This window comes from Pithys albifrons, chromosome 13 (assembly GCF_047495875.1).
Source record: "Pithys albifrons albifrons isolate INPA30051 chromosome 13, PitAlb_v1, whole genome shotgun sequence".
In the NCBI taxonomy this organism is placed as follows: domain Eukaryota; kingdom Metazoa; phylum Chordata; class Aves; order Passeriformes; family Thamnophilidae; genus Pithys; species Pithys albifrons.
Genome location: NC_092470.1, coordinates 4,600,001 through 4,613,144, shown reverse-complemented (window position 1 = coordinate 4,613,144; position 13,144 = coordinate 4,600,001).

Below are 13,144 nucleotides of genomic sequence, written 5' to 3'. Positions count from 1 at the left end.
GGGGAACACGCGGGGCTGCGGGGCAGGAGCTGAGCGGGCACTGCGGGTTAACCGCATGCACGGGCGGAATGGACGCGTTCGGAGACCTTCCCCCGGCAGACGGAGCAGAGGAAGAGGAGGAGGAGAAGGGGCATCTCGGCAGCCCGGCTGCAACCAGTGCCTGCGGGTGCTGGGCCGGTTCTACAGCCGAGCACGGAGCCCAAACTTCGCGGCGAGACCCCGGCGGGGCTGCGCAGGGCCAGGGGAAGGGGCCAGGGTGCCATCCTGACCCCCCGGGCAGGGCACCATCGAGGGCACGGCAGGACTCTGCTGTCCTCCCCCGGCGGTCCGGGGAGGCTGCCACTGCTTCCCGAGGGCAGCGCTGGCACTGCAGGGACGCGTGTCGCGGTGCTGCACACGAAGGGACGCAAACAGGGCACTGAAAAGGCAGAGGAGACCTGCTGTGCCCCTCGCGCAGTGCCAGGGATGCAGCCCAGCAACAGCCCGGGCAGAGGAACTTGCTGCAGAGGTGACTTGAACCCTTCTGTAATGCCAGCGAGAGACAGGCAGCAGAGGCAATTAACAAAATAACACGTAATTAAGTAGAGACCTATTTAATTGGCTTCTGGCAGGTCTCTTACAGTCTCAGCAGAGTGAGCAAGACGTAACATGCTGTCCTCAGGACACACGCCCCCTTGTATAGTGCACTAAGTACGTGGATGTGCACGAGTCCCGCAGGATTTGGGTTACACAAAGAGAAAATTAAGCAGCAGAGAATTCCTCGCTGGTGCCGTCACTGCACCAGCTGAACTGATGTTACTTTGCAGGAGGAGGAAGGAATGTCCTACAGCTTGTGGCCCGTGGTCCTTGCCAGGGAGCAAGGGCTGGATTTGCAAAGCAGGGGTTGGAGACCAACTGCTGGAAAGCTTAAACAAGCTGCCCCACGAAGCTTCAGCTCCACAGCGTAGCAAAGGATGCTGATGAGGGTTCAGACCATCAGTTCCCTTCCTCTTCCCATATCCAGCTCTGAACTACCCCATGTTCAAGAGGCTCAGACCAGGCATGGGGATTCACCTGCAGTGCTACCAGACAGCATTGCCAAAGGAGATGCTCTCCTTATGCCTGCTTAAAGAAAAGATGATTTCTCACTGTATTCCCCTCTCACTGCATTGGTTTCATAACCAAACGGCTTTAACAATAGTAGTAAAATAACAGCAAAAATAGTAAAAGTTATTAAATAAAACACAGCACTGTCACAGAATGTTATAAAACAACAAAAATCAGACTGTTGAAAAAGTCTGCAGATTTAGTCACAGCCAGCCCTAAAGTGCAGTTTTTCTCTTTGCACTTACCTTCCTTTTACATTATAGTCAATTAAAACAGATTAGGGCCTTTCTGAGGTAAGTGTAGTGAATATTTCAAAGACACCAAGCTACATACTGTTCAATAACCTGACAGAGTTGTTAAATGTATTAGTAGGTTTTGTTCTTAATTTAAGAGAACTTACTTCTCTCTCCCAAAAAAACTCCTCAAAAAACATGGACTGGCTTGGCTGGGAATTCACTGAGGCACCTCTTCTCACTTTGGGGAAAACGAATGACCTGCAAAATAAAACAAACAGTATCCTGGCTGGCTGATTTGGGAGTGGTGCTGATGGGCTGCTGGAGAATTCCTGTGCAGCTCCGTTTTTCTAGAAGAATGTTAGCCATGACATGGGAACCTCTAGGACACATGAGCAAGTATGAGACATGGGCAGAAGGAAAGGAACTCCATTTTTAAAAAAATACCTGGAGGATGTCATCACCTCCACAGAAAAACAATCTCTTGAGGTTCTACTTACATGAAAATGTCCAGTTAATAAACTTTGTCTATGGTAAGATGACCCTGTATCCATGGGACTGAATTTTTCTTTTCCTCGTAGAGAGAATATGGAAAGTACAGACAGGTGTAAACTTGCTTGTTATATCTTTCATTAACTATTTCAATTACTTGGGAATTTCTGTTCCAGCTGGCTAAGAAAGATGGGCTTGGAAATGAAAAAGCTTCTATAGTGTCTCCCTCTTTAATTGGTATGTGAAGACAGACTGTACAAAAATTATTCTTGCACACTGAAAAGGCAACACAAACTTTGTTTTTCTGACATAATACCAATTCTCTAATGTTACTTATTACCTTTTGTTGCTTTTCACCACAATGGCTAATGTCAACTCATCTCATCTCATCTCCCTCACTGACAAATGGAGCAGAACTCCCTTGTGCAGATTCCCTTGTGCTGGGGAGTACCTACTGCACTCATTTTGAATTCTATTATTTTAATCAGACTCTGTTGAAAATCAAGACAGCCAACACAAAGAACCAGAGTAGGAGATCTGGTTTTGAAATTCACAGCTGTGAGGAGGTGATGTCACCCTTCAGTAGTTTTCCCAGGGTAAAGCTGGAACCTGTTTATAGTATATTATATCATGATGTTTCTGTCATGTCATGTATCCCTTGACAAAGGCAGAAATTTGCCTTAAGGAGGATCTGCTTTTTGGGCATAAATTGAGGCTGGTCAAAGGGGGTTCACATTGTTGATTGTGCAACAGACAAAAGGGTAGGTGGGAATAATCACTTGGAAAAACTTCAAACATGCCCTTGGAGTCGCTTTTCTTTCTTCTTCTCCTTGGTCTTCTTTTTTTTTTAAGGAATATACAGGAAATGACACTTAACTTTATACTGCAACTGGTTCTGCCAGTTCTATAAAAAACTGCCTCTTGGAAGATTATTAAGGATTCAAATTAGGTCAGTCAGAGTGAACTCATGGGCCTGTATATTCCATTTGAAAAATGAAGTGTTCCCTCACAGGGAGGCAAATATATATGAAATACAAACCAATTTCTCAAAGGTCTCTGAACCTCTGCAGCCCTTGTGAAACAGGAAGGTTCATTTTGGACAAAGGGAGCAGCAACATGAGTGTAGCATATCATCAAAAATAGGAAATTGAAAACATCTGTGTTCACCGAGAAAAGAGCCAAACCCCCAAAAGATCCTGATGAAATGAGGCAGGTTTTACTACAGCACTGAGTGTATTTTATCCTTTAAGGATTTCCAAGAAGTTTGCACTAAAGAAATCGAGGGACAATATTTCTAAAAGAAGCATAAAAGTAGCCAAACTTGCCCTGAGGGCACTGGGTATGTCTGCTCCAGCCAGAGGGCAGGAGAAGGAGCTAAAATAGAAGGCAGGAACCCTGGCAGTGCCCTGCACAGCTCAGTGGGCAGCAATGGGCACAGAAAGGCTGCTGAACATGCCAGTCATGCTCTCACATGCTGTAACTGTGTAGAAGGTTTGCTGCAGCATTTCCTGGGTAACAGAACTCTTCAGTTTTTTAATGAAGAACTGTGGGATTTTTTTTATTGGGAAATAAAGCGTTAACTTCTTTTAAAATTATTTAATAATTTTCCTCTTCAAAACTAATGTTTATGTCCAGTTTGTCATCCAAGAAATTAGTGAACTCCTTAAGGATAGAAGTATTTTTAGTACAGTCTTCTGCACCTGCCCTGATCTATAATCCAAGGGTCTACTCAGATACCTCACCAAATGCTAAGAAGCTCATGACCTAACTCATGACCTAAGATCTTAAAATAGCTCTGAGAAGGTCTTTTTTTTTTTCTCTAAGACTTCTTTCACTCTAATTGCACTACTGTTATTCACTAGTTTTCAGCTGAGCAAACATGTCTCCCAGAGCTGTGCATCGTGCTTCCTTTTTAAATCAGATTTGCTTTAGCTGGTAGGTATGAATTACTAATGTTATTCTCTGAAAAAAAAGTAAACAAAACCCCAAAGATCACTCCTGGTAAGATATTTTCCTACAGCCTTCTCTTTATTGCTACAGAGAGTTTTAGAACAAAAACAACTAATAGGTCATTTAAAACTGTTTGCCCATATTTATACATTGTTGGACTTATGTTCCACTCAGTGAAGTGTCTGTTCAAGTCACTTAAATTTAAGTACAGTAATTTAATGTTCTTAAAAACAATGTTTAAAAAAATAGTCTTGAAAAAAATACCCAAGGTGTGATATTGTGCAAGAGGAAAGAAGAACCATGAAGAGGGCAAGTAAAAGAAAAGGGCAAGTAATATGTAGGGGCAGGGGGAAGAAAAAAGACTGAAAAAAGAAAAAAAAGCCTAAAATCAAGTGAAAGGAAACGTGAATCAAGAAATCCAAAAAGAAGCCTCTCCCTCCTGCTGAGAGCCCGGTCACAACCTTGCGGAAATTTCATTAAATTTTGTTATTTACACTCTGCCAAATGATCTCAGACCCAGATCTGCTGAATGCAAGATGAAAAAAAGTTGTAGAAAGACCCTGTGTCCTGGACCACAAGAAGGCCAACACCTTCAGAGGAGAGTTCCATCCTCCTGACACAGCTGGGTTGCTGGTGCTTTGAGCTGTGCATAGAGGAACACACTGTTGTTGTGACATCTGCAAGGCTACAGGGTGTTCTGAAGTTTAACTTTGCAGTGTTGTTGGGGATTATTTTCCCTGGCAGAACAAAGAACAGTTACAAGCCCCTAAGAGATCTGTGTTACTGGTCTTACTGGTGCAGCAACATGCAATGGCAGTAAGTAGTGGGACTGAGCAGGAGTGGATAACAGAAGACAAGAAACCCAGTGGTGTTTCTGATGTCCACCCCTTCATACAACAGCAGAGAGGGAGATCCTGTAGAGAAATATCAGGGCAGACAGCTATTTCCCGTCTCTTGGCTGCAGCTGGGAGCAGTTCAAGTGTTTTAGGAATGTCCTGAAGTCGGGTTTCAGAGTTCAAGCAGTTCATCCAGCAGGAGCAACTCCTGCAGCACAGAAAGCCAGGAAAAACCAGAGCTGCTCCAGTCAGTGAATCAGCAGAAGCTGCTGGGCTGTCCACGTCAGGGCTCCTCTCCTGACAGGGTTTAGTTGGAGTCTTGTGGTGGTTCTCAATTGTCACACGTCAAGGCATCAATCTGGATTTAGGCAGGATGTAGGAAAATGTGTCCACATTCACTCAACCTAAATTTAACCTTTCTGCCTGTGAGTGATGACCCAGGAATCCAGATAGAAGTCTGAAGAGATGCCTAACCAAGAAAAAAATAGCAGCATAGTTTAGTTTTCTGCTGTGTGAATCTGGCTCTAGGAAAAGCAAATCTCCTGATAGCAAACAGAGGTAACATTACACTGGATCTTCAGCAATTATTCCTTTTCAATCAGACTGTGTGTATACCTCAAGAAAATAAGCAAGTGATAAAATTGTGAAAATGCATTATGTAAGACTAGAAGGTAAAGAGTTTACTTCTGGAAGACAGGAAACTTCTTATTTGATCTGAATATTCACCTTTCTGGTGGGAATCTCCTGAGAACCTGACTGACAGTGTAAATTTTTGTCAACAGCCAACCTGTCAGGTCTGGCCAAAGTTTTCCTATTGGCATCAAAAATACACCCACTGGGGAACAACAAAAAAAATCAAAACAAAGAAACAACCCAAAACTTAAAAAGAACAGAGGGAATTATCTACTGAAACCAGAGAAGTTTTCTTGCTCTGATCTTTTTTTTTTCTGTGAGGGGAGAAAGGGAAGAAAGATGCATGCAGCCTTATTTCATAAACAATCATTAATCATGGAGCAGACCAAATAACTTCGTCCCCTTCACTTCAGACCTTATATTTGTACAGCCTGAAACCTGCTGCCACAGCAAGGGAGCTGTGCAAGTGTTTAGTCTCAGCTCAGGAAACAGGAGTGTGGCCCAGGTGGACATTCTGTCCTTCTGACCTGTGTCCAAGTATCCCACAATCTTATCTTGGTCCTTTCTCTCCTCCCTGACAGCAAACATGCATTTCATATCACTGAGATCCTTGACATGTTATTAGCATGATGGATGACACTCACAGTAAATCCAATCCACTGGAATAACAAATACATCTCAATCTGTCCTCTCATCAGTTCCTTTTTCTTTCTTTGAAACATTTCACTAATTACTTGGCAGTTTATGTTTTTATTCTTAAAGAAATTACTTGATGTTCCCGTTAATCCTCATGGTATTTTTGCTGTGAAAAGCTGCTTGGACCGAACTCCTGGGCCTGTACAATTTACATTTATGTGCTGCTCCCTGCCCCAGTGATACAGAAAAAATAAATTCCCAGATTGTTTTCCTGGAATTAATCCTGATTTGAATGTAACTTCCTCAAACCCCAGAAGAGGTTTTTATGTTCCAATGTAAGAACCAAATTACCGGATGCAAAGGGAGTGTCTGAAATAGCAAGCTGACAAATTTGATGAAGAATAGTATTTTTCTTCAGCAAAAAATGATTAGTTAAGATTACCTAATATAAGATTATGCCAAAATTAACAGCTTTCCTTTTGCTTGGGGAAGCTACACAAGGATGTTGGACACAGAACTGTCCTGGGTTTGCCCTTGGATACAGCAGAGAGAGCAGCCCCTGCACACCCATCAGTGACATACCATAATAGTACCACAACATCCACATTTCAGCGTGCACATGGCACTTTCAAGCATCAGGATCATCGCAGATAATTACAGCTCACAACTCCTTTTCATTCTGAAGGAAAGTGGCCTCTGTATTCCAAATTTCCTGCTCAGTTTTGGTTTGAAATCTGTGTGGAACCTGATTTTGCATTGGTTTGAAATGTGTGTGGAAACCTGATTTTGCATTGGTTTGAAATGTGTGTGGAAATCTGATTTTGCATTGGTTTGAAATGTGTGTGGAAACCTGATTTTGCATTGGTTTGAAATGTGTGTGGAAACCTGATTTTGCATTGGTTTGAAATGCGTGTCGACCCTGATGTCACAGCCCCCCAGCTCATCCCTGGCACTGTAACAGCAGGAGCAAAGCAAGTGTCAACAGGCAAATTGCCCTTTGGAACTGGTAATCCTGTGCAGGTCAGTGTGTCTAACACCCATCTCGGCCATCCCGTGGGCTGCAGGAATTGTTAATCACTACAATTGAAAACTGGCACTCCAATGGCATAGCAGGCCAGGGCAGGAGCCAGCCAGCAGCTCGAGTTTCATTAGGAGCTATTCTAACACCCATTTGGCTACAGGAACAAGAGGCTTAGCAAACAATTGACTGTAACTGGAGCCCTCTGGCAGAGGGACCTTTGGGAGCTCAGGGATAAGCTCAGGTTGTGCAGGGAACCCACTGCACTCTGCCCAGAGCAGCCAACAGGGAGCTCAAACAGAGGCACAACTCCCCAGCAACCTCTTTGCTCGAGTTTTTCTTTGCTGAGCACAATCTGAATTCAGCAGTTGATGAGAAAGGAGGGTGGTTTCTGACAGTTTGCATGTTCTACCTCTGCCAGCAGCGCATCAAACAGAAATCCTGAGGAAACCAGCCTGCTCACCACTCTGCTCCTTTAGCACACAGCTCTGGAGGAAAGGCTTCAAAAGAACAGCTGCTGGGAGTTAGTGAAATTTAGATATTCTGGACTCACCCAGATGAGTGAGACTGCACCTTCTGGCTCATTTCATGACCAGCAGAAGGAGGCTCTGCCAGCAGCTGCTCCTTCTAAAGACCTTGTTCAAACTGACAGCTACTACAGGTCTGAGCTGTGTAAAACAGAGGCAGAATTTGGAGCCCTGACAGGTTCCCAGTTCAACTTTTGTATTTTGCTATTACCCCTGATAGCCTGAAAGATTTTCTAGGCAAGATTTGGCAGCGTTTGCTCATCTGCTCCTGCTTTTATTAACAAAGCCAATCACAAGCAGCAGACATGTAACATGCACACTGACGATAAATGAGCACTAAGGGAAACAGATGACTTTTTAAACATTTTGCTGATGTATTTGGAGTTGAATATGGAACAGGGAAGTTGCATTTTAAGTTCTGTTGGGTTGCTGAAATTAATCCTGAGTCAGAAGGTGGGGTTTGTGTTGAGCAGTTAAATCTTAAATTGGGTTAGAAAACCCAAACACTCTATTTTTGTCAGGGTTGTTGCACAAAATAGGGTTGTTTTGCTTGTTATTTTCCTTGCAAAAGCAGAGCACTGGTTTCATTCTGTTGTCCACAACTGCTCAAATCAACAAAGTATATTACCCACTTCGCACCAAGCACTTCCCAAATTACTTTGATGTAAAGCAAGATACAGATCCCTGTTTCTATAACACTCCAGGGTATAATTGCATTTCCTGTACTCAGGACAATGGTCTATTGAAAACTTCCTGGTGTGGTTATTACTTAATTTTATTCCTTCCCACAGCATCTTCTATTACCAGGTTCACTTTGCAGATCCTTCGGGCATTTATGTATAATATGATGAGCACCCTGCAAAAATCCCACAGCTCGGTGTCAGAACTGAAGGAAGTTCACACAAAGCTATCAGTTCTAATTAGCTCTTAACAGCTCTGCCAGGGCCAAACTCTGCTCAGTATTTCTACATGATATTATTGTGCCCAGTGTAGACTCAGAGCCTGATGGAGCTAAAGGTGGGATTGCTAATCCAGGGCTTTCCTGTGCAGAGCAGAGTTGATCATTGTCATCTCTAATTAAACAGCATCTCTGCAGAACCTTCTCTGGTCTGCAAAATACAACCTCAGGAGGGAGGCAGAGATAAAATCCCTAGTTCTGGTTCTTAGGTGCTCTGCATACAGGGGAGAGAATATAATCCTGCACCACACATTAAAAAAAAGAAAGAATAAAAGATAACCTGGTCTGAGATGTTACATAGGGGATATTTCATTTCAGTGAACAATCAATTTTAAAACAGAACCAACGGGATCCTTCTGCCTCCTACCTGAGGTGAATCAATGCTCAGTATTAGTGTAGGAGCTTGGTGTTGAGAACAAGCTCTTTATGTTTCTATATATCCATTTTGAACTTTGTATGACATTAAATTTCCCTCTTTCCTGCATGCAGTTTATTTTAACAACTGGTTTTCAAAGCATGAAGACCTTAAGCTCCCAAGAATTCTGAGGGAGAATAATTTTGGATTTCTCCACCTAAATAAATAACTTATTCAATAAAGGAGAATGCCAAACTTCATAATATCTTTGAAACATGTTCTTTAAATTTAAATACAGTAAACAAAGGACAAAAGGAACTGCTTCAATGGATTGGATTCCAAAAACATGACATGATTGTTTTAATTGAAAGAGAAGTTTTATAAAATCCCATGTAACATTGCAGGGATCAGATGAAAGGAAGGAACTCTGTTCTGAGTGAGGGCTTCTCACTGATTTCCAGTGAGTGCCTTTGCTTTGTTCTGTGTACGGGGAAAAAATTAAAACAGGTTGAAAAATTGCTGTCTGTGGAGCACTGAGAACTGTACACAACTAAGCACATTTCAGTCTCCCACTCCATTGCTTGTTATCAAGGCTCTATCCTAATAATTTCTGGTCTATACAGCACATCTCAGCCCCCAGGGAAGGGGAGAAAATTTTACTAAAAATTTCATTTAAATCACCAGAACCAGACACCACATAGAATTACACCAGATCCTTTTAGCAGAGTCTTGTCTTCCAGAGAATACAGCTGTGGCAAGAGGCTTAGACTAACAAAGCCTTAGACTAACAAGACCAGAATCTGGGCAGCTGGGGCTTAGTAAAACTGGGCTTATAGCACTGCTGCTCCTCTTCTATGGTTCAAATATGAGCACTCAGCCCTTTTTTCTCAGGTTTTAGGGCAGCAGAACCCCAATTTACACCAGAGACAGCACAGCTGTGATAAGTAATACTTTAAGTTCACAAGGTATGAGGCAAAACTCAGAGCCAGAACAGTGGGTTCTTTGTTACCTCATGGCACATTTTTTGTTTGAACTTACAAAAAAAAAAACCCTCGGGGTTTATGTTACTCAGTACTGGAATTCAGTGTAGAACCCACACTGCTTATTTTTAAAGCAAAACTAGGCACTCAAGATAAAAAGAAAAATGGACAAGTCACTGAGGGATTTTCTCTGCCAGCTGAGCACTTTGCAACTCACAAAATCTTGAGTGAACCCTCCATTCAGGGGTTCTTCATTTAGAAGTAAGAAAATTTCCTAATTTTTCTTAATCTCTCTCCAAATTAAAAAGATATTTTTTAACATTCTAAACATTCTTCCTCTTCCAAGTTCCTTTATTATTTTAAATTAAGATGAAGAATTTGCTATGATAAAGCTATTTTTCCCCCCTAGAATAACAGCAATTTGGCAGTAGAAAGATGACCACAAGAGCATTGGGACCAGAGCAATTTCTGCTCTACTGTCCTCACAATAAGCCATTTACTCCAGAAACAGCTGAAAACGTTTCTGTTGGAAGACAATTATGATGACTGGGGAAAGATGACAACTTTCAGGACATTGTGGAGCACTTAATTTATTTTACACGTGGGCATATGAAGGAGTCACTGTGTAGAGAGAATATATAACCAAGATGTAATTTTCCAGAAGTTCCCAAAGAAACCCTCAGCTGCTGTCAAGAGTCAATGGGTGTAACCAGTCATGGGCTTTTATTGGATTAAAGAGAAAAATGAGGGAGAATAAACCTACAATTATACTTTTATCTGTTGCTATCACAGGCTGTGATAAAGTGCAGAAACAACAACAAAAAATAGGTTTGCTGAAGAGAGGCAGAATGGGGGAGAGACAGAAGGCAGAGTCCCATGGCCCCTGTTAGTCCCCCAAATATTCCCTCTGAAACCAGAACTATGCCAGGAATCTCTGCTGTCAAAAACATACAGTCTTTTTCCTACTTAAAAATGGCCTAATGGATTAAATTCCAATTTAAAGAGAAAGAAAAAAATCCTGGACTGCATCTTTTAATGCCAAGTATCTGCCTGGAACAAATTTTTGTGGTTGCATATTAATCCCCTAAAAACAGCATAGAAATGTTGACAGCTGTAATAGTTATTCATACTGGTCCTTTACTTCTACAAAGTTGCTAAAATCTTATATTTAATTATCCATGCCTAATTATCATGAAAAAAAAAAGAAAAAACAAAACAGAAAAGGTAAACAGGCAGGAGAAGTGAACCCAACACAAAAGAGATTATAAGTCAGAGTTACAATTTAATAAAAATAGTATAACCAATGCAATGATACAAAGAGAAATTGGGTTTAACCCACAAACCCCAGCAGTGTAACCCAGCCCCCTGGGGCACAAACACAGTGGGGTTTGGTGGCCCCTGTGCTGAGCCCCACGTGGTTCCTCCGAGTCCAAAGGAAAAGGAAGGGACAAACCTGTTGGTGCAGATGATGGCACAGTCTGGTGGAGAGTGGGGGGCTCCTCCTGTCGAGGTTCTGCTCCTCCTCTGGATCCCAGGAGTGGTTCCCCAAGTCCCCAAACCCCAAGATTCTCTCCCCTCATGTCCAGGTGGGAGCCCCCAGTGCCTCCCCCAGGGCAGGCAGTTCCACACTGGGGGATCTGACTCTGGGAGTCAGGGGGGATTTTGGAATCGTTGCTGGCCCATGAGCAGAGCTGAGCCCTCAGGTGGGTGTGGAGGTGCCAAGGACTCCCCAGAGGGGAATTCTCCCAGCTCCTCTGCCAGGCTTCTTTCCCAGCCAGCTCCCAGCCTGAGGGGTCAGGTGTGCCCTGGGCAGCTGCTGCAAATGGGCCATTGGTAAAAGTTCCTGGGCAATGAATGGAGGGTGTAGAATGCACAGCTTTGGTCACACCCACACAGTGATAAACTGGTCCCACCTGCTGAACTGGGACACCCACCCACCCACTCAACCAAAACAGTCCCACTCCATTCATTTTCAAGGAAAACACTGCTGAAGAAACAGGTTTAGCAGAATCAAGGATTGTTTGAAAAACCCAGGGGAAGTCAGTTGTAGCCTTTACCTGGTGGGGTAAGGTGACCTTTGAGTATCAGCAGGGAATTCTCCAAGGTTGGAGACAGTTCCCTTGAGAACAGGTGACCGAGAGTTCCTTGTTAGATGAGGGTTTGGTGTACATCACTTGGACTGCTTTAATAAATGGAATTTATCTACATGTGGCCATTTGCCTACACTGACTGGTAAAACAAGATATTTCTTTACTTATTCTGAGTGGCTGAAGGCTGAAAACAGGAGCAGTGCTGGAGCTGTCCCAGCAAGGTTAATGGAGGGATGTGGGGGGCCAGGAGTGTTGTGTTCCTTGTTTTTCACCTGTTCCAAAGCACACCCAGAGGAGCAGGGGATGCAGGGAGGAGCTGCAGCAGTGGCCATCAGTCAAACAGTGCCCATCAGCCAATCAGTGTCCATCAGCAAATCAGTGCCCATCAGCCAATCAGTGCCCATCAGCCAATCAGTGCCCATCAGTCAGTCAGTGCCCATCAGCCAATCAGTGCCCATCAGCCAGTCAGTGCCCATCAGCCAATCAGTGTCCATCAGTCAGTCAGTGCCCATCAGTCAGTCAGTGCCCATCAGCCAATCAGTGTCCATCAGTCAGTCACTGCCCATCAGCCAATCAGTGTCCATCAGTCAGTGCCCATCAGTCAGTCAGTGCCCATCTGCCAATCAGTGCCCATCAACCAATCAGTGTCCATCAGTCAGTGCCCATCAGTCAGTCAGTGCCCATCTGCCAATCAGTGCCCATCAGCCAATCAGTGTCCATGAGTCCTGGGGCAGGAATTTCCAGGTTTCAGGCTGAGTTGATGTGAGGAAGCAGGAGAAGGATGGAGGAGGGATACCCCAAAGGCAGGTTGGAACTGGGAACCTTCTGGGGTGCAAATGGAGAGTTTCACCAAAGCACAAACCCAGTAATGGTCAGCAAATTGTTTCCTGAACATAAGCCCCAGATTGTGTCTTTTGGGGTAGAGATTCAGTACCTTAGATGTTACAATTCCTAATTGTAGAGTATAATAACACACACACTATTTGAACTTGTGGTTAAAGCAGAGCTCTCAGGGTAGGAAAAAACCACTCCAAAAATTCAGCAGCTCTCTTGATGAAATGGTCACTAAACTTCTATCAGAGGAATTCACCACAGGACAGTGCAACTGAAATCTGAAACATCTGCAGGAATATAATCCCAAAGTAAAAACTGTTTTCTTCTTGTTTTCCACTGTTATTTTAATACCAGCATTATTCTACAATATCATAAAAGATACTTGATGTTTTTTTCATTATGCTGCAAATTTCAAGACCTGTATGTTTTGTGTCTCATTTGATTAATTTTTTTTTCTTACTTTGAAACATTTCTACAGAACAAAAACTTCTGGAATATAGTTTTGTTGACAAACAG